The sequence below is a fragment of the Rutilus rutilus genome (genome assembly GCF_951802725.1).
Source record: "Rutilus rutilus genome assembly, chromosome: 1".
In the NCBI taxonomy this organism is placed as follows: Eukaryota; Metazoa; Chordata; class Actinopteri; order Cypriniformes; family Leuciscidae; genus Rutilus; species Rutilus rutilus.
In genome coordinates this window covers 35,830,180-35,847,683 of record NC_140209.1, presented here as the reverse complement: position 1 = coordinate 35,847,683, position 17,504 = coordinate 35,830,180, and the positions used below count along the sequence as shown (strand labels likewise).

At 39.8% G+C, this 17,504-nt stretch overlaps 1 protein-coding gene across 3 annotated transcripts in view; it reads right to left on the bottom strand.

Moving 5' to 3' along the window:
• The window catches only part of elfn1a (extracellular leucine-rich repeat and fibronectin type III domain containing 1a), a 112,061-nt gene extending 109,846 nt beyond the window's left edge, over positions 1-2,215 (bottom strand). Inside the window, exon 1 of one of the 3 annotated variants that reach the window (XM_084408996.1) lies at positions 1,759-2,215. The gene's annotated coding sequence lies outside the window, so the exon portion shown is untranslated. The remainder of the gene's footprint in view (positions 1-1,758) is intronic. The other 2 variants (XM_084408995.1, XM_084408997.1) reach the window with 2 other exon arrangements.
• Positions 2,216-17,504: the final 15,289 nt, after the last annotated feature.

The following is a 17,504-nucleotide window of genomic DNA, read 5'->3' as shown; positions in this document are numbered from 1 at the left end:
ATATATATTTTTGTTATTTTGGGGGTCTGGCTCAAAATCTGGATAAGGGGTCCCTGGGTCTATAAAGGTTGAAAAAGCCTGCTTCAGTTGAATAACATTGATTATTTTAGGCAACAACAATACTTTGCAGGATAGGCAACCTGTTATAGTCAAAATAAAACAGCTCTGTAAGACCAAAATTATTTAGTTAATTTGCACTTAGCATTTGAAAAATCTATTAAAATCCTATCTTTTGGGTTTTGAGACCTCGGAGAGTCATTTATCAGTCTCAAAATACAAAATCTTTCATTCCAAATGTGCATTTTTGTCCTGCTAAATGCATTTGCGTCTTTTAAAGGGGAAAGGTGCTTTACTTACAAGCTGAGACACCGTTGCTCTGTTTGCTGATCGAGTTCTTACAATACACTGCTCTGACAGTAACATGCCAGACTAAGCTCTTTTCTTATGAACTGTGTCAGTCGGTGACTCTATTTCTGAGAGTGAGTTTCAAAGTTCATGTAACTGTACAGTTATGTCAGTCAAGGTGAATAAAACGCATTTCCAATTGGATGCACATATTTCACAGTTTAAAGCATGCGACACTTACATTTCACAGATAACTAGGCATTTGCACTGATACTCCTCAGTATACAGTCATATAAAACAGATTGGGTTTGGTCATTTTTCATGTCTTTTCTTTTTAAACCCCTTTAGCACTTTTCTTTAAACAGAGTATGTTTGTAAAGTGTTATTTTTCTTGATCTCAAAGTTTTATGAAATCACTGCATCTACTCCATATAATTCTTTGAATTCTGACTTACTCCAAAGTATGTCTGCGTCATATATTCAATCTCAACTCAATTATAATGTCTCTGAATAATTTATTAGACTACTAGCTTCAAATGATTTCTTAATTTAGCAATCTTAACGTGCAGTCCTCAGAGAGAATCTCATGCACGGCTTTTTCATTCAACAGGAACTCTACACACAACTGGTAAACCAATTGTATTTTAGATATACAGTAAGCAGCACACTTTCATGGTTATAACCATTCTGGAAATAGATGAACACTACTAGACTGGGAAACTTTCGGAGCTCTGTTGGTGTAAACGGATACGATTAGCTGCGATAAGCGTATTTGCCATGTACAAATAGCATATACACACGCGATTCAATAAAATCTAGCGACTGAGGGCTGAAAGGGGCAATCAGTTGTCATTTTTATGGCTAAAGGCGAACTCTAGCGGCAAACTAAACCTGTCTGCTGTCCGAGGTCCTGAAACATTTGGCGACATTCTGGAGATGTTAGTCCTGAAACATCTCTAAGTGAGACGCTTTAGAGTTCAACAACCCATCAACTAACATTAATATAGTGTTTCCTTGGTTAATGTAGCTTAGAATTCCATATATGACCTCATCATGTCAGTATACATGTCAAATTATTCCATGCAGAATACTAAATGACTCCAAAAGAAACCCGCTCACAACTCGCGTGCACATTTGAACGTCGATATACAATCACGCCTTAGTGCAAAACGAAGCGAATTCATGTTCATTTCGAGTCTGGTAAGGCGCGCTGTCAAACTCAACACATTCGACGATGCATTTATAAGTTAGACAAGTCACACCGAGGCATTTGTTGCAAATACGCGGGTGTACAAAAGCCACACGTATAACTTACATGTCACAGCCTACACTTGCACTCGTTTCATTTCTAGTCCAACAAAACCAACGTTAGAAGCGACGTAGATGCGACATTCCAAAGCATTTCTCACTCACCTTTTTCGCAGAGCGAAGCGAGAGTCTCTCCGTAACCAAACCGGGGTCCCTATGTCACCATGTATCCCCTTGACATTTTCTAAGAGCCAGTAGATATCGGACGGGGGCAAAAAAAAAAAAAAAAGCAAAGAAAAAAAAAGCAAACAGCAAACAAAAAAAACAAAACACACACACACACACACAAGGTTCCTCTTGGCCTCGGAATACAAAGAGCTGCAGCTCCTCACTGCGTCAAGCGCTATCCTCAAAGATCCACTAAAGAGCGAGTGATTAATTCAAGGCAGAGCCTTTATGTATTCCGCACAGACAGAGACATGGCAGAGTTGTTTTGTCTGTCATAACGCGAGCGACAGCGCCTTACAACTATTTCCAGTCATTTATTAGTTGAGTTGAGTTGAGGAGCGGGACTAGAGCACTGCTCATCCACAAGTCCAGTTGGGGCAAAGTTAAATCTCATAATAAGATTGTAGGTTACTGCGAGGCTATAAATGGTGTGGGTTCGACACTGAACGGCTGTGTGCCACGTGAGAGAACTGATCTGAGATTTTAACACATCACTGTACGCAGAAAGCATTTAAAAATTGCGAGTTATTTTCGAATTTGTAATTCTATAAGCAACACGTGGAGCAAAATATAGTAGACTATGTAGAATAAACCTTTGGCAAACACTAAATTATTTAGGCTGCTGATCGAGGCAGGAATATAAACTATTTACTATCTTGCAAAGTATAGCTACCACAATACCTGTTGTGCAGGAACACATTTTAAAAATTAATAATACTCGAACCGTCATTCGGTTCAGCTGAAGATTTTGCATTACTAGAGCACCGCACGCACTACTTTTTAACGGCGCTTTACCACTACTAAACACATCTAAAGAAATCTAACTACTAAACAAATCTCGCCCGATTTCGCGAATTGACTCTGAATAAGACCTAGTTCTTTTTAGTGAATCAAAAACAGCGCAGTGCCAAAAATGGACTCTTACAAGACGGTCATTTTAGTGAATCAAATAGGCTATAGCGCAAGTATGGTACAAATACTGAAAGAGTGATGCAGTTCGTTATAATGTATTTGAATAAAACATACCAGGATTTCGACTCCTGCATAAATGAATAAACGAGTCATATGAACCCTTATGACTCAGTGTTTATTAAGTTAATCTGACTCAGATCAGTTGCCCGATTACTGTTATGAACTGTTGTACTTCAGTCTCGTGACACCACTGTCATCAGTGCACCTAAATTGACCGATTAATATGATTCAATTGTTCAATTAAAGATACACATGGGTGAATGAATAGCCTACACATTTGTGAATGAATGGACAAATTTAATATGTAGTTAGGACCAATTATTGAATTTTAGGAAATGCCATTAAAAATCTGTAAAAAAATATTTTTTTATCTATTCAATGTATCTCTGTTAGCTATCCTTTTTCAACAGACTGCTAAGGGCATGTAATAAGAATTGTTTTTAATTGTATTTCTTCAAAGTGCTAAACAATCATTAATGGAACTGTTATTGAACCAGAATCGTTAACAGAAAACAGAAATATAATCACTAAATTCCTTAGCAATTCAGATCCCGTGTCCACACATACTACTGTAAAATGCAATTTTACAATTTCTTGTCGTAATCGTATAGGGAAAAGAATGAGAAACATCATTTCATATTTACTTTCTGCACTCTTAGGAACAGCACCAATCCACCACATCCTCCAAATGCACTCAGTCACAATTTAAGGTTGGTAAACCTTTTGAGGCATACGATTGACAGCCATTCTTCATACTTTGTAGCCTTGACTCTCTGGGGGGGGCTGTACTTGAAGAAGAGGGCAGGAGGGAGCTGTGGGCTGCTGCCTAAGTGTCTGGCACAGGATGGATGCATTGTGAGGCTGAAGCTCCCAAGCTCTCTGCAGCACTCACAAAGAAGTACGCATGCACTGAGTGGGCATCCATCTGTAGAGAGACGCTGGTGATCTGGTGCATTACCTACAGAGTGGCCGTGCTTTTGTGTGTGTTCCTGCGGAGGATCAGCCGTCCGCACAGCTGCAGGGCTGGGGCTGTCAGCGCTGACTGCTCATTAGAGTGGGCAGGCTCATGTGACGAGGTTAGGTTAAATGCTTGCTATTCCTGTTGTAGGTATAGCAGTCAATCTCACAGAATCAAACGGGGGCTGAGACAAGGGGTGTAAATTGATCCCTCGTAAGTATTATGCAACACAGCAAATGTCGTAGGGAGTCTGTGCTCGTCTTGTGTCACACATTTTCACTTTATTTAAAAGTATACTAGCTTTCTCAAACTAATACTAGTTGAAGCTATGTTTAAGTTAGGAGGGTGGACAGGGCTGTAATTTGTATCCGTTCTAACGAATTCCAGCTAATTAATAATGAAAGGAAGAGTTCTACTGCTAAATACCTATTGGTCTGTATATGCTAGTTAATTTGATAGTATTAAGTGCAAGTAAAACTTGCCAATGAGCAAGAGTGCCTGTGATAGCCACCAGAGGGCACCACTATATATCCTGCATTTCCCATTGCCTGGACTGATCACGTTCTGATTACTGCCACCTGTCCATCATTACCCCATTTATGTTTGCCTTTTTAAACCTATGTGTTCATTTTCTCGTTGTGAAGTCTTGTCACACTGCATTTCTGAGCGTTATCCTAGTTCCCTGTGTCTTTGTTTTTGATTCTCTGCCTATTTTTCGGATTATACCCTTTTTCATGTGTTTTCTGCCCGGTTGCTCATTTGAATTGTTTGCCCGTGTGTTTGACCTTTTGCCTGATATGTGGATTACGATTCTGAGTTTGCCGCTTACTGACGACACCATTGTCAAAACGATCACCATTCACATGGATCCGTGTGTTCGACTAAAAACGCTGTATTCTGCTGTCAGGCCATTCGATGGCAATGAAACACTATAGACTGAACGTGTAATACGCATGTGCGTGACGTCATCATCTTCAGAGATTTTTTTTTTTTAATACACACAGAGCACGTTTTCAAAAACTTGCACTTTGAAACATGTTTTCAAAAGTTTGTGTTTTCAGGCACCCAAATGTTGTTGTTGTCGTCGTGTAAATGAACGGCCAAAGCGCATAAAGTTTTACGGTTTTAGTTTAAACGGTGTCATGTAAATCGTCCCTAAGTCCCTAAATACCATACAATGATGTGATGGGAATCATATTTAATGAGTCTGTTCCTAGTTCTTATTCCTCTTAATGATTCCAATTGCTTAAAAACATTAAAAGAATCATCACTATAAACAGAAGAAATAAATATTTTCAATAAGTGAATACTATTATTATTATATATTTTTTTTATATTTTTTTTAACAATTCTTGCAAAAGGTGTCTACATATTTTTTAATGAGGCCACAAATACAATAATTAAATTATTTTTATATAATTTTATTTTGAATAAATATTAAAAATAAAAACGTTTTTTTTTTTATTACTTATGAACAACCAGCCGGTAACTACATTATTTGAAGTCACCATGAAATCAAAATGGACTATTTTTGTTTTTTATGGAATATTGCAGTATTTATTATAAATGATTTGTCAATGTACATCTTAAATTAATGTGCCCTCATAATATTTTATCAAAATAGCTTCCTGTCACATCCACCAGCTGGAGGGCCCATGATCGCAACCAGAGGGCATCATGAACTACATTTCCCATAACCCATTGCCTGGACTCATTATGGTCTGATTAATTCCACCTGTGTGTGATTTAACTCACTTGGGTTTGCCTTTATAAGCTCTGTTTTCATTCACTCAGTCTTGTCTGTGTTGCACAGCAATTCTCAGCGCTTCACTCTGGTTCCTATGTTATGGTCTTGATCTTCTGCCTGTTTCCCTGGATTTAGCCTGTGTCTTGGATTCTGGATTGCTTGCCCTGTGGTTTTGACCTATTGTCTGTTTTATGGATTATGATTCTGTATTGCCCTAATAAACTGCATTTGGATCCTCAACTAGTGATGGGAAGTTCGGATCATTTTACTGACTCTCGTTTGATCTCGTTCATCAAAATGAACGAATCTTTTTTCGAGTCATTTCAGGGGCTTTAAATATAATACTTTTAACAGGCACCCGAACACATCCACCTACGCAATCTTGATCATATTCTGAATTATGAAATCATTACAATGCAGTCAAAAATAATTTACAGGGAACATAAATAATTACTTTACCTTCCGAGTCTTTCGTTCATTTGTCACGTGACAGACGCAATGACCAAATGAATGTTCATGAGCGACTCATCACTATCCTCAACCTTTGCTTCATAGCAGTTGCATAACAGCAATCTCTCTTGCAGCGACATCTCTTCTCTGAAGACGCGTTTACTGGTGTGAGGGCGGAACAACCTGTCACTCACAAGATCGACCAATAACAAACCACAACCATCCAATCAGTCCCCCATGGACAAAATCAAGTCCCATACTACATTTTGTCTTGTTCGAGAAGCCACTTGGATATGCATCATAGTAGGGAGGAAAAAAAACGCATCACAAAAAAACATTGCAACTTTTATTTCATGCTGACTTTAAGACTCGCAGTAGGCTGTTGGATTCACTAAAAAGAATCAACTTATTAGATCGGGAATTGGGCAACTATTTTATGAGCTCACAAGAGTCATTTGTTCAAGAGTTGGACAATTCTGATGGCACTGAATCTTTTTATTCGCTAAAAAGTAACTTATTCATTCTTTAATCAAACTACACTGTGCAGTATACATATTTATATATACTGAATATATATATATATATATATATATATATATATATATATATACATATATATGTATTTTTATTTTTATTTTTTATGTGGCACCACTGAATAGTACAGGAATCTATGTCAGAGTGGTTAGTAACAATGTTTCAGTTGCATCAGCCGGAAAAAAAAGTGCAAGATCCATAAATGGAACCAATATTTCTTGTATTATAATCGTTCAATGGTAAAAAAATTATAATACTGAAAATATCAGTTCAGGGCTCACATGGTAGTGCTTCTCACTGGTTTTTATCAAAAATCAAGCACAATTGGTTAAACATGTATTCTACAATCGAAAAATAAAATGAGGCATTTTAAGGCATGCGCATATCACAAAGCAACTATTCCGCCTGAATCCGAGCTGCAGTGATTGCAAAACAGAATGACAAAATCTGACTGATTAAATGTGAAGCCAGTGTGGTGGGGAGAAGATGCACACAGACACTCTGCAAATTGTCCATTCACCTACAATCAGTCTACAAAGTATGGATATGGGATTTTATTATATTTGCGCTGAGCTGTCTAAACTAAGGCTAAATATTTTAATAGCTGTCAATATTATAGAGAGCAGACTCTAATGTCTGTAAATGGGTTTTGGGGAGAGGAGAAGACAGGCTGTGAGGTGAGTTATTGGTTGTGATTTATTCAAATCCTCCATTTATTTGCTAAGCCTATTAGATGGCGAGGAGAAAGAGGAGGCTAGTTATAATTCAGAAGAGGAAATGTTTAGTGGCAGTCGATATAATGGAGCATCTGCCACCCTTGAACGTGGCAGATCCATCTTAACATCTGGACAGTAGGACAGATGCCTGCAGCTGTCCTCCTAGTGCTTGGGAAATGTCAGAAAGATGAGATACTATTAGGTCCAGGTTTATTCAAATGCGTGATTTAAGTGTCGTAGTAGCAATGGTAGTCCATTTGTTTAAGTGACTCAACATTTTTCCTTCACAGCAGATGTGGATGACTGCCGTTGGTGGTGTGAAGTGCTCATTGATTACAGATTTTCATGCCATATGGGCCTTCCATGATGTTTCTTTGTAGGGCACCTCTAATATTTCCATACGTCGCTACTGGAAAATGCATGGGACTTTCAATTTGAAAGTGAAATGTAATTGTTATTATTCCATTTCTTTTTTAATTCTCAGCTATTATTGTCAGAATTGCATTATGCAAATCCATGTTTAGAGGATTACTGTGTTTAAAATATGAGAATTACATTCCATGAATGAATGGTGTCTGTTTAAGTGAGTGTGTCGAACTGTATATGTGCATCTCCCGCCATCTCACTCTGCAAAAGTGTGAGGAAAAAAAAGGTGGATTGTCTTTGATAAGTGTTTTGTCTTGCTCCTCCCTCTGGATTTAAAAGTCTCATGAATAATGCAACAGTATGACAGCCTGCATAAATGTTAAGCGGCAATGTAAGTTGGTGAATATGTAACGTTCCCTGTGAGTTTCAGTCGTGCCGCATTCCTCGACATCAGCAGAATTGTAAAAGCACAGCAAGAATGATGTAACAGCATAAAAAAAAATAAAAAATAATCAAGGCTTTTACTAACAATTATACAGCACGAGCCAGTGGAAAGAATGACATTGGGTTATCATGCCTTAAACTTTAAGAGTTTTTTAACAACTATATTTAATTCTAACAATTGGAAAGAAATCATAGCATCTTTTGAGGTGTGTGATGAACCATAATTTACATAAACATGCCGAGTTCACTCTGTGAGGTAACAGCGGTTCATTACGTAGGAGTTACATTTGCATAGATCTGAATATGCAGTGACACCGGACGAGTTTGCCACAGACTGTGCTTCCTTTGAGACAGTTAAGTACACATCTCTTTGGTAAATTGGTGCTTTCAACCTTTAATAAAAATTAAACGTATGTAGAAATAAACACAGTTTCTAGAAACCGGTTACTGGAAAGCATTGTTGGTTGAGCATCCAAACCTCCTCTCACAACCTTCAAGAAATAGCATCTCTTCTGCGAGCACTTATCTTCTCATTCTCAAACAAACACACTTTATAAGATCTATTAAAAAAAAAAGAAAAAAAGGTCTTCTTCTCTGCTATATCTGTGCCTCCTAGCGGTCTAACCCTAACACCAGACCAAAACCTACCCATAACCGAACAAAGCTCTGTGCGTGTCATATTGATGCTAAAGGGTGCCATGTACGTTCGATGTAGACGAAATGTCAAAAGCGTCAGTATATGACGCCCTAGGATGAGAATGCGTTGGATAGTCAGACTTCAGATAGACATGTAAATCAGACCGTTGCACAAAGCACTTAAGACTCTGAGGGCCCTATCTTGCACCCAGCGCAATTGACTTTGTACACCGACGCATGTATCATTCCTATTTTGCACCCACGCAAAGCGGACTTTTCCCTCCACAGACGCACGTCGGTTAACTAAGAAATACACTTGTGCTCCCGGGGGCGGTTCAGCGCAAAGAGGAGGCGTGTTCCGGCGCAAACGTTCCCTCATGCTATTTTACAGGTTTAGAAAACAATTGCGCCACTGACCGAAAAAAAACTGTTTAAAGTCAGTGGCGCGTTGCGCATGTTATTCATATGCTATTTTAAGGGCGCATGCTTGGCCTTAATCAATGTAGCGTGTGCACAACGAGCATACACTTTGATTCTCTCATCTACACACAGATGCAGCAGTTATCATTTTTGCAAATCATACATTATTACAATAGATAGATAGATAGATAGATAGATAGACATTTTATTATAAAAGCATACATCTAGCTTACACATTTACCCAAATTATCATACGCCTGTTTAACCGAAGTTAATTTGGGTGTGTTTCTCCATCCCCAACGTCCCTGATGAGAACGTCGGTCTCCTCGGCTGTGAACCGCTCCTCGCGTGCGGCTGGCAAACCCGCCGTTATAATAGGAATCCGCTTTAGAACAAGCGCGCCTGCTCTTAAAGGGAATGTGAGATGTCGCTCTGATTGGTTTATTTCACATTACGCCCAAACCACACCTATGAATAATGAGCTACTTCAGACCAACCCCTTTTAGATTTGCGCCGGGCGCAAGAATCGTTTATCCCGCCGGGAAAATAGCAACAGCGCCCAAGACCCGCCCACAAAGTTACTTGTGCTTTGCGCTTGACACTTGCGTTTCAGATCGTTAAAATAGGGCCCTGACTGTCTTAAGTAGGACTACACTGCAGTGCATTCTGGGTAAAATAAGACACTTTTTAAAACAAAAACAGACACAGAAGCTTTGCTGAGACCCACTGTGTCACCAACAGCATTCAGAAAAGTTCATGTTGCATAAAATCTCAACGCAGTGCAAACCGGCGGCACCATTCGGCGTCTGTCCGCGGCGCCCAGCAACGGCTCAGGACCTTGTTCAAAATCCTGCCGCGCCGCAGAGCGCCATTTACATTTTCGTCTCATATTTGTCTCAAATCGTCGTTAATGTATATACTGACTTCAAGTCCAGCAATATACATTTAGTTTTACATTCATTTACAGAAATCAACTGCGTGGATGAAAACTGCTGATGTTATCGGATTTTCAGGAGATATTCTCAATTCATTCAGTTAACGGACGCTCTGAGGTAAAGTGTTCAGACTGCAGACTTTAGTTTGCAATGATTGTATTTAATTGTACAGTACAATCATAACATAGTACAGACATTATCTTAATTCCATAATCTCCTTAAACATAACAATATTGCTGGCCATAAACTGAGAAAATGCGCGTCCGGTGTGCGATACCTCGAGTTGTCCTAGACGCGGCGCGGTGCTGCGCTTCTCGTCCGGTGTGCGACCCCCTTTAGACCTAAGTTAGCCTGGGGGTAAGGTGTCTAATTTTTTGGGTCTAAATTAAGTCAGTCTTTATTTTTGTGAAACAGTCTAACTTGCATTAGACTAGTCTATGAGCAAATTGTAGACTTGTCTAACATTATAGACCGGTCTAAAATAGCTTTGTGGAACCGGCCCCATATGTACCATGAAAAAGTGCATTATAATGTTGCACAGATTTAATGTGGCATAAATGCATTTACACGTAAATTTACAATAATGTTTTTAAATTAATATTCAAAATATTAATAAATAGCAATAAGTTATTATTATTATCGTCATCCTAAATGCAAATAACGGGCCATTTACATGACACATTTTGGGGGCCTGAAAACACAAACTTTTGAAAACGAGTTTCAGAGTGCAAGTTTTTTTGAAAAGATATCGCGATGATCTCAATGTATACAAAAACACGAATATGTGAAAAAGGTGACATCATGTGTATTACTTGTTCAGTCTATAGGCGCGTGGTGTTTCTTTACAAAGTGGCATCGCCAACTACTGGCCTGGCATGAATTAAACAGCGTTTTTACTCGTTTTCGTGGATCCGTGTGAACGGCGATCGTTTTGACAATGTTGTCATTGTACTAAAACCGGGAAAGTTTTTCCTTTGCGTTTTTCACGTACAGGAGTTGTCGTGTAAACACCCGAAACAATTCTAAATTCTGACAACATCAATTGTAATATTGTAATTCATTCTTACAATGTTACTTTAATAGCTAACATGAAACAATAAACAGTATCTAGGTTAATGTTCATTTCTAATTCTAAATATACAAATAAATTAATTTAATTAGTTATTGTATCATGAATTAAAACTATAAATGTATTTATAATTATATAATTATAAACAATAATATTATTTATTATCAATATTAACCTAAAAGATTAATAAACACTGTTAAAAATATTGTTCATTGTTAGTTCAAGATACCTAATGCTTTAACTAATGTGAGCTTATTGTAAAGTTTTATGAAATGAAATGTATACTTTGTCATGGCAATAGCAAACAGATTATTTGTTTACTAACTTAAAATTTGCAGAAATGAGACAGACCTAAAGACATAAATTCATCATTCTAACACCACTGCACCAATGAGCGGGACATTTTCGATCACAGAAACATCTTCTGATTTTGTTTAGCTGCCGGATTTGTCCAGGAGGCCAAGGAAACTTGAAGGCATCTGGTTGAGTCATGCAGCTCTACGTTCAAAGTTCCAGTACAGCTCCAAAACCGGCTCTGATGTAGACAGGTATGTATACACATACGCACATACTCACGCAACATGCACTGTGACCCCGCAGTGGCAGCTTGCTGGGATAAACACACCACCGACTCTAAAAGCTTTACAAAAGAGCAACATCTTCTCTGCCAGCAGTGACATGCCTCTTTTCTCCCCAGACTCTGGAATAGAGGGCCTTTATTTGCGGCAGCATGGAGGCAGAGTGTGATGTCTGATGTGTGTACTTTCAGGTTACTCAAACTATTCGCAGGAGTTATGTCCCCAAGGGCCGCCCTACTCCACGGCTGTAAATAGTGCTTGCATCAGATTGATACACTTACAAGGAACAAGCGCACAGGGTTATTTGGGCAGTGGATGCATGGCATGCATAATTAAAATTGGCTAAGTGCCTGTGCACAGGGTTTGGGTCATTACTGCCAGCTTGTTCCTTGTCCATCAGCTAAAGATGACATTTCCTGCTTCCTTTTATATCTACGAGTATTGGCTGGCAAATATAGCATGTACTTGTTTTACCCATTCGGTCCTATCTATATTCAGAGCTAGATGAAAGGGCGGCCGCTTTTTCTTTTTCTTTTTCTTTTTCTTTTCAATCACCTCCCTGATTGTGTGCGAGTCTCCAGTCTCTGCATTGTCGTTTTTGTGTCCATTGACGCCCATGGGAATGATTTGACGTCTGGCTACTCTTAGCTGAATAGCTTATCAGGGTGTGATAGCATTTTCTGGAATCACTCTCGCTGTCTGGTCAGCAGTCAGTGGCATTATGTGTCGCACAATGGCACATTACAGGGCTTGGGAAGACAGGAAGCACTCTGAAAGAAGGGGCTGGATTCGGTTCGGGGTATACGCGAGGCTCAAATGCATTTGAATGCAATGCATGCATGGGAATAAGGCATTCATTTGCTAGGCTGGCAGCAGGCCTGATAAACCACGGGCGCCTTTGACTTCCTGCCAGAGCACTCGCTTATGCAGTCAACAATCCTTTCACCTCTGCACTGGCACGCTGCTGCTATGCATCTACCTGCGGAGGAGAGAAGCGGATCTATCGCTTCACTTGTGGCACGCCATAATTTACAATCCCTGCTGTCCTAGGACAAATTTATGAGTCAATATTGATAATATAAACATTCAACAGAATATGGCCTCTTCTATATCATGGCCATATTGTAACGACCTGATTTCATTGTTCATTAAACATCCCCCATGCTGTTCAATAAGGCCTAAGAAATCAAGCTGGAATAGGCTGAGTGTGTAAGAACAAACAAACACAAGCTTGGGTGCCTATGTGCGTATCAATTCAGGAGAACATTTGTATAAAACATTGATGTTGACATTGACATTGATCATTGATTAGTCCTGTTTTTTTAATGTCTACATAGGCTGTTAAAAAAAATTAAAAAAATAATGTTTGTCATTTCTACAGAATAATACAAAGTTCTGTCATGAAACTCTTGATGGCGCAGGCTGATAGATCCTTAACTCAATCTGCTTGCAATCACGTCGTTCTCTATAGGGCACAGCTGATTGGTTCCTGCTATATCAGTAGCCAATGAGCTCGCTGCTCATCCTTCTAATACTGGGTCATAATTTGCTGTAGCAGTTGCAACACGTTTTCAGAAACTCTCCCCCTTCCCCAGCTCCACCTGTGTAGATCTGCTACGGGTAATTCATGTACGATATTGTACACCAGCAGCATGTCTTACTTGCTCACAGCAGTGTGTCGTGTATGTATGGGCAGTAGCAAGTCCCGAACGTACTTGCTCTGCAGCAGCAGCAATAACCAACAACAGCACCAGCGTAGCAGATCTATTACACCAAGACCAAACATGTCAACATTGTCATATTACCATATCACACACTCAGAGAGTACTGTAAAATGCTACTGTAAAAACCTTTTAACTATAAGTTACCTTATCAAATATGGGTGGAAAAACTGTAAAATGCCTTAAAATCATATGAAATGTAATTCTACTGTTGAATATTGTAAAATTAAAGGTTTCTGGAAGTTAACAACTATTAATTAATTTGTGGCGAAAACAATAAAAGAACATTCCCAGAAGTCCCTGCATGACACCACAAATGACTTTATATAAATAATTTTGTTTCTTGTTTTTCTTAAACTGCATAGGGTGTTTTGTGTTATTTAGTGAATGTTTGCTGCATTATTTTAGTGTCCCGTGTGTTTTGTCTTTGTGTGTATATGTGATGGATTTTTTAATTAATCATAACTAACATTGATTTTTCTTGCAGGAACAACATTCATATGCTTTGGAATTATGAATTGGGATTATGAAGTAATCATTAAAAGAGAGTTTGCTTCTACCTAGGAACAGAAGGGTTTGTCTATGAAGAACCAATCAAATTGTAGGGAAATTATAGCCTGGCTAACGTCAGACCACTTTCTCTTTGAGACATGGTCTGGGAACTACATGTTCATTTTGTCGTATTTGAGGCATGGTTTACGAATGCCCAGAGCCGTTTATTGGGCGCTATGAATGTCTATCAAATGCGCCTGTACGTAGACTGGATGCGCGAGACCACGTGATTTGCCTGTCCGACGTGGTTTTTCTTGATTTTTGGGTTTCTACCATACAGTCTATGGTTTCTACCATACAGTCTATGGTTTCTACCAAGGATATTGGTGTGTAATACGTTTGGGAGTTTGCACAGGGTGTTTATTTTGAATTTGACAATGTTTTTTTTTTACTTTTATTTTGTATTTCCGGTGCGACTTGGACGCGCGTCCGTCAGAAATAGACTAGGCGCCTATATTTAGCGAAGCGGCGCGGAGAGCCGCTTCTGGGAAGCTTCTGAAACACGCCGCGCCGCGGCCGGTGTAAACACAAGCATTGACTAGAATGGGCGCGATCAGCTCCGGTAGCCGTGTCGCAGCCGTAATGCGCTACACACAGCCTACGACGTAGCTACGGCGGCAGTTCGACGCAGAAGTATAAATAGGCCTTAAAGGCTGATTTATACTTCTGCGTCGGACCTACGCCGGAGCCTCTACGCTGTAGGCAACGCGTTGGTTTTCATTTATACTTCTGCGTCGTTGTCCACGTTCACGCACACAGAGGGAGCATGTGAAACCCGAGGGAGCGGTCCTAGCAGACCAATCACAGCACTTGCGTCCGCGTAGAGTTGACGCGTTGTTACATTTTTGGAGAGGTGCACGTCAGGGTACGCCGAAGGGTACGCGCGCTACACACAGCCTACAAGGTAGCTACGGCGTGAGTTCGACGCAGAAGGATAAATTAGGCTTAAAAATGTAACAACGCATCAACTCTACGCGGACGCAAGTGCTGTGATTGGTCTGCTAGGACCGCTCCCTCGGGTTTCACATGCTCCCTCTGCAAGTGTAATTGCGCGTCAATGCGGACAATGACGCAGAAGTATAAATGAAAACCAACGAGTTGCCTACAGCGTAGAGGCTCTGGTGTAGGTCCGACGCAGAAGTATAAATCAGCCTTAATCTGTTAACATGGGCGTCGAAAAAAATACGCGCTGCTTACGCTCTGCTAACGCGTGCAGTGTGAGATCGGCGTGAAACCGGCGTCACGCCGTAGCTACGTCGTAGGCTGTGTGCAGCGCGCGCACCCTTCGGCGTACCCTGACATGCACCTCTCCAAAAATGTAACAACGCGTCAACTCTACGCGGACGCAAGCGCTGTGATTGGTCTGCTAGGACCGCTCCCTCGATTTTCACATGATCCCTCTGCAAGTGTAATTGCGCGTCAACGCGGACAACGATGCAGAAGTATAAATGAAAACCAACGCGTTGCCTACAGCGTAGAGGCTCCGGCGTAGATCCAACGCAGAAGTATAAATCAGCCTTAAGTTTACCGGCGTGCGTCTGTGGAGGGAAAAGTCCGCTGTGCGCGGGTGCAAAATAGGAATGATACATGTGTCGGTGTACAAAGTAAATTGCGCTGGGTGCAAGATAGGGCCCAATATCTTAAACAGCTTCACTTTTACTGATCCATGATTTTGCCAGACTGCTATTTTGTTTGTATTTCACTACTGCTTTAATTTAGGTTCTACTTTAATTATGAACCTATGAGCTGACTGTGAAGAGAGGGAACAGAAACACTTTTGCCAAACACGCAATGTTAACACAATCAGTTTATTTATTGTTACGAGTTAATTAATCAGTTGATTACGTCAATGTTGCTGCTTTTTGTCAATTATATCAATCTGTGTACTACAGTTTGAGATCCGGTGGAACTGTATAATCAAGCTTCCAGGTTAGTACTTATTTTTATTATTACTTAATTATTAATTATTCTTGTGCATTGTTTTGCTGTATTTTATGTTACTAAGGTCATGTTTGTTGTATTATTCTAATGTAATATGTATTTACTTATGTGGTATTTTGTATTGTGGGTAATTCTGTGCACCATCTGTGTCTATCCGTAATTGATCAATGGCCACAGGCGCTGACAAAAACAAACATTTAATGATTATTTATGCTAATTATCATGCTGGATATCAATACATTTAAAGGTATCAAGCAGATAATTGTGGTTCAATTAGGCTGGTATACCAACATTATACAAGTTATATAGAATATACTCTCTGAAATGGCACATGTATTTATTTATTGTAAAATTAAGACAAACATACAAAAAAAATAATTTAACAAAAACGTTTGTTTTTTATAAAGTAGGGAGTGGGAGAGTGATGTAATCTGACGCCTTAAAAGAAGTGTGCATCTGTGCATAGATCAGTTCTACTGTGTTTCACCATCCTGTTTTTTTCTCCCTTCCGTTGGCACAGGTTTAGGACACTCTCACCGGGTCGCCCACTAGTCTGCAGCTGTCTGTGAAGAGGCTGCCAGCATGTTTTCCTCCCTCTCTCCTTCTCTCTCTCTCTCCATATTTTCCAGCCCACCCCAGCACTGAGGCGGATTCCAAAACCTCTGTGACACCACACAGGCTCTGTGAGCGCAAACACAGACACATCCACCCACATATCGCCGTCAAAGTGATCCCCTGCTCACGATGCTGAGGGGAAAACAGATTGAAAAGTGAGTGAGTGTAGAGGGAGGAGCAAAAAGAGTGAAAAATACCTGACTCATTTCCTCCTCTGCCTTTTTTCCTTTCAATTAAATATGCCTTGCAGCTAGAGATGGAGCAGATAATGGACTCCTCTGATGATACGAACTCGGCTACTTTTTAAAGTCAAGGCAGGATGTTGGCCTCTCCATGTTTGACTAGTGGGATGTTTTAAAACATCTTGCATAACTTCACTGTTTAGTTTGCATTGAGTAGCCTATAGGATTTTTCTTAGCTACATCTCTTGTAATGCTTCAATGACACAACTATATTTGGACACTGAAATCATTGAATAGTTCACCCCTTCACTCACCTTCATGTTGTTGAAACATTGTACAACTTTCTTTCTTCTGTAACACAAAATGAGATGTTAAGTAGGATGTTCTTTTCAGTACAACAAAAGCCATTCAGCTTAAAAAATTACAACATAAAAAAAAAAAAACATAAAAGTATCCTGAAGTCACTAGCTTTGTGTGAGGAATGGATTGAAAACCTCACCTCCGCTGTAAAGCACATTCCCTATATGCATATTCTAATTTCTCACAAATTATGTTTTGCATTATTGATCTCAAACCTAGTGAGATGTTCAGAGTTGCTTCATAGTATGGGAAATATTCAACGCATTCTCATCCTAGGGCATCATATACTGACGCTTTTGACATTTCGTCTACATCCAACGCACATGGCACCCTTTAGCGTCAATATGAGACGCAGATAGCTTTGTTCGGTTATGGGTAGGTTTAGGTCTGGGGTAGGATTAGGGTTACACCGCTAGGAGGCGCCTTCTGGCCCATATCTATCTGCGTCTCATATTGACGCTAAAGGGTGCCATGTGCGTTGGATGTA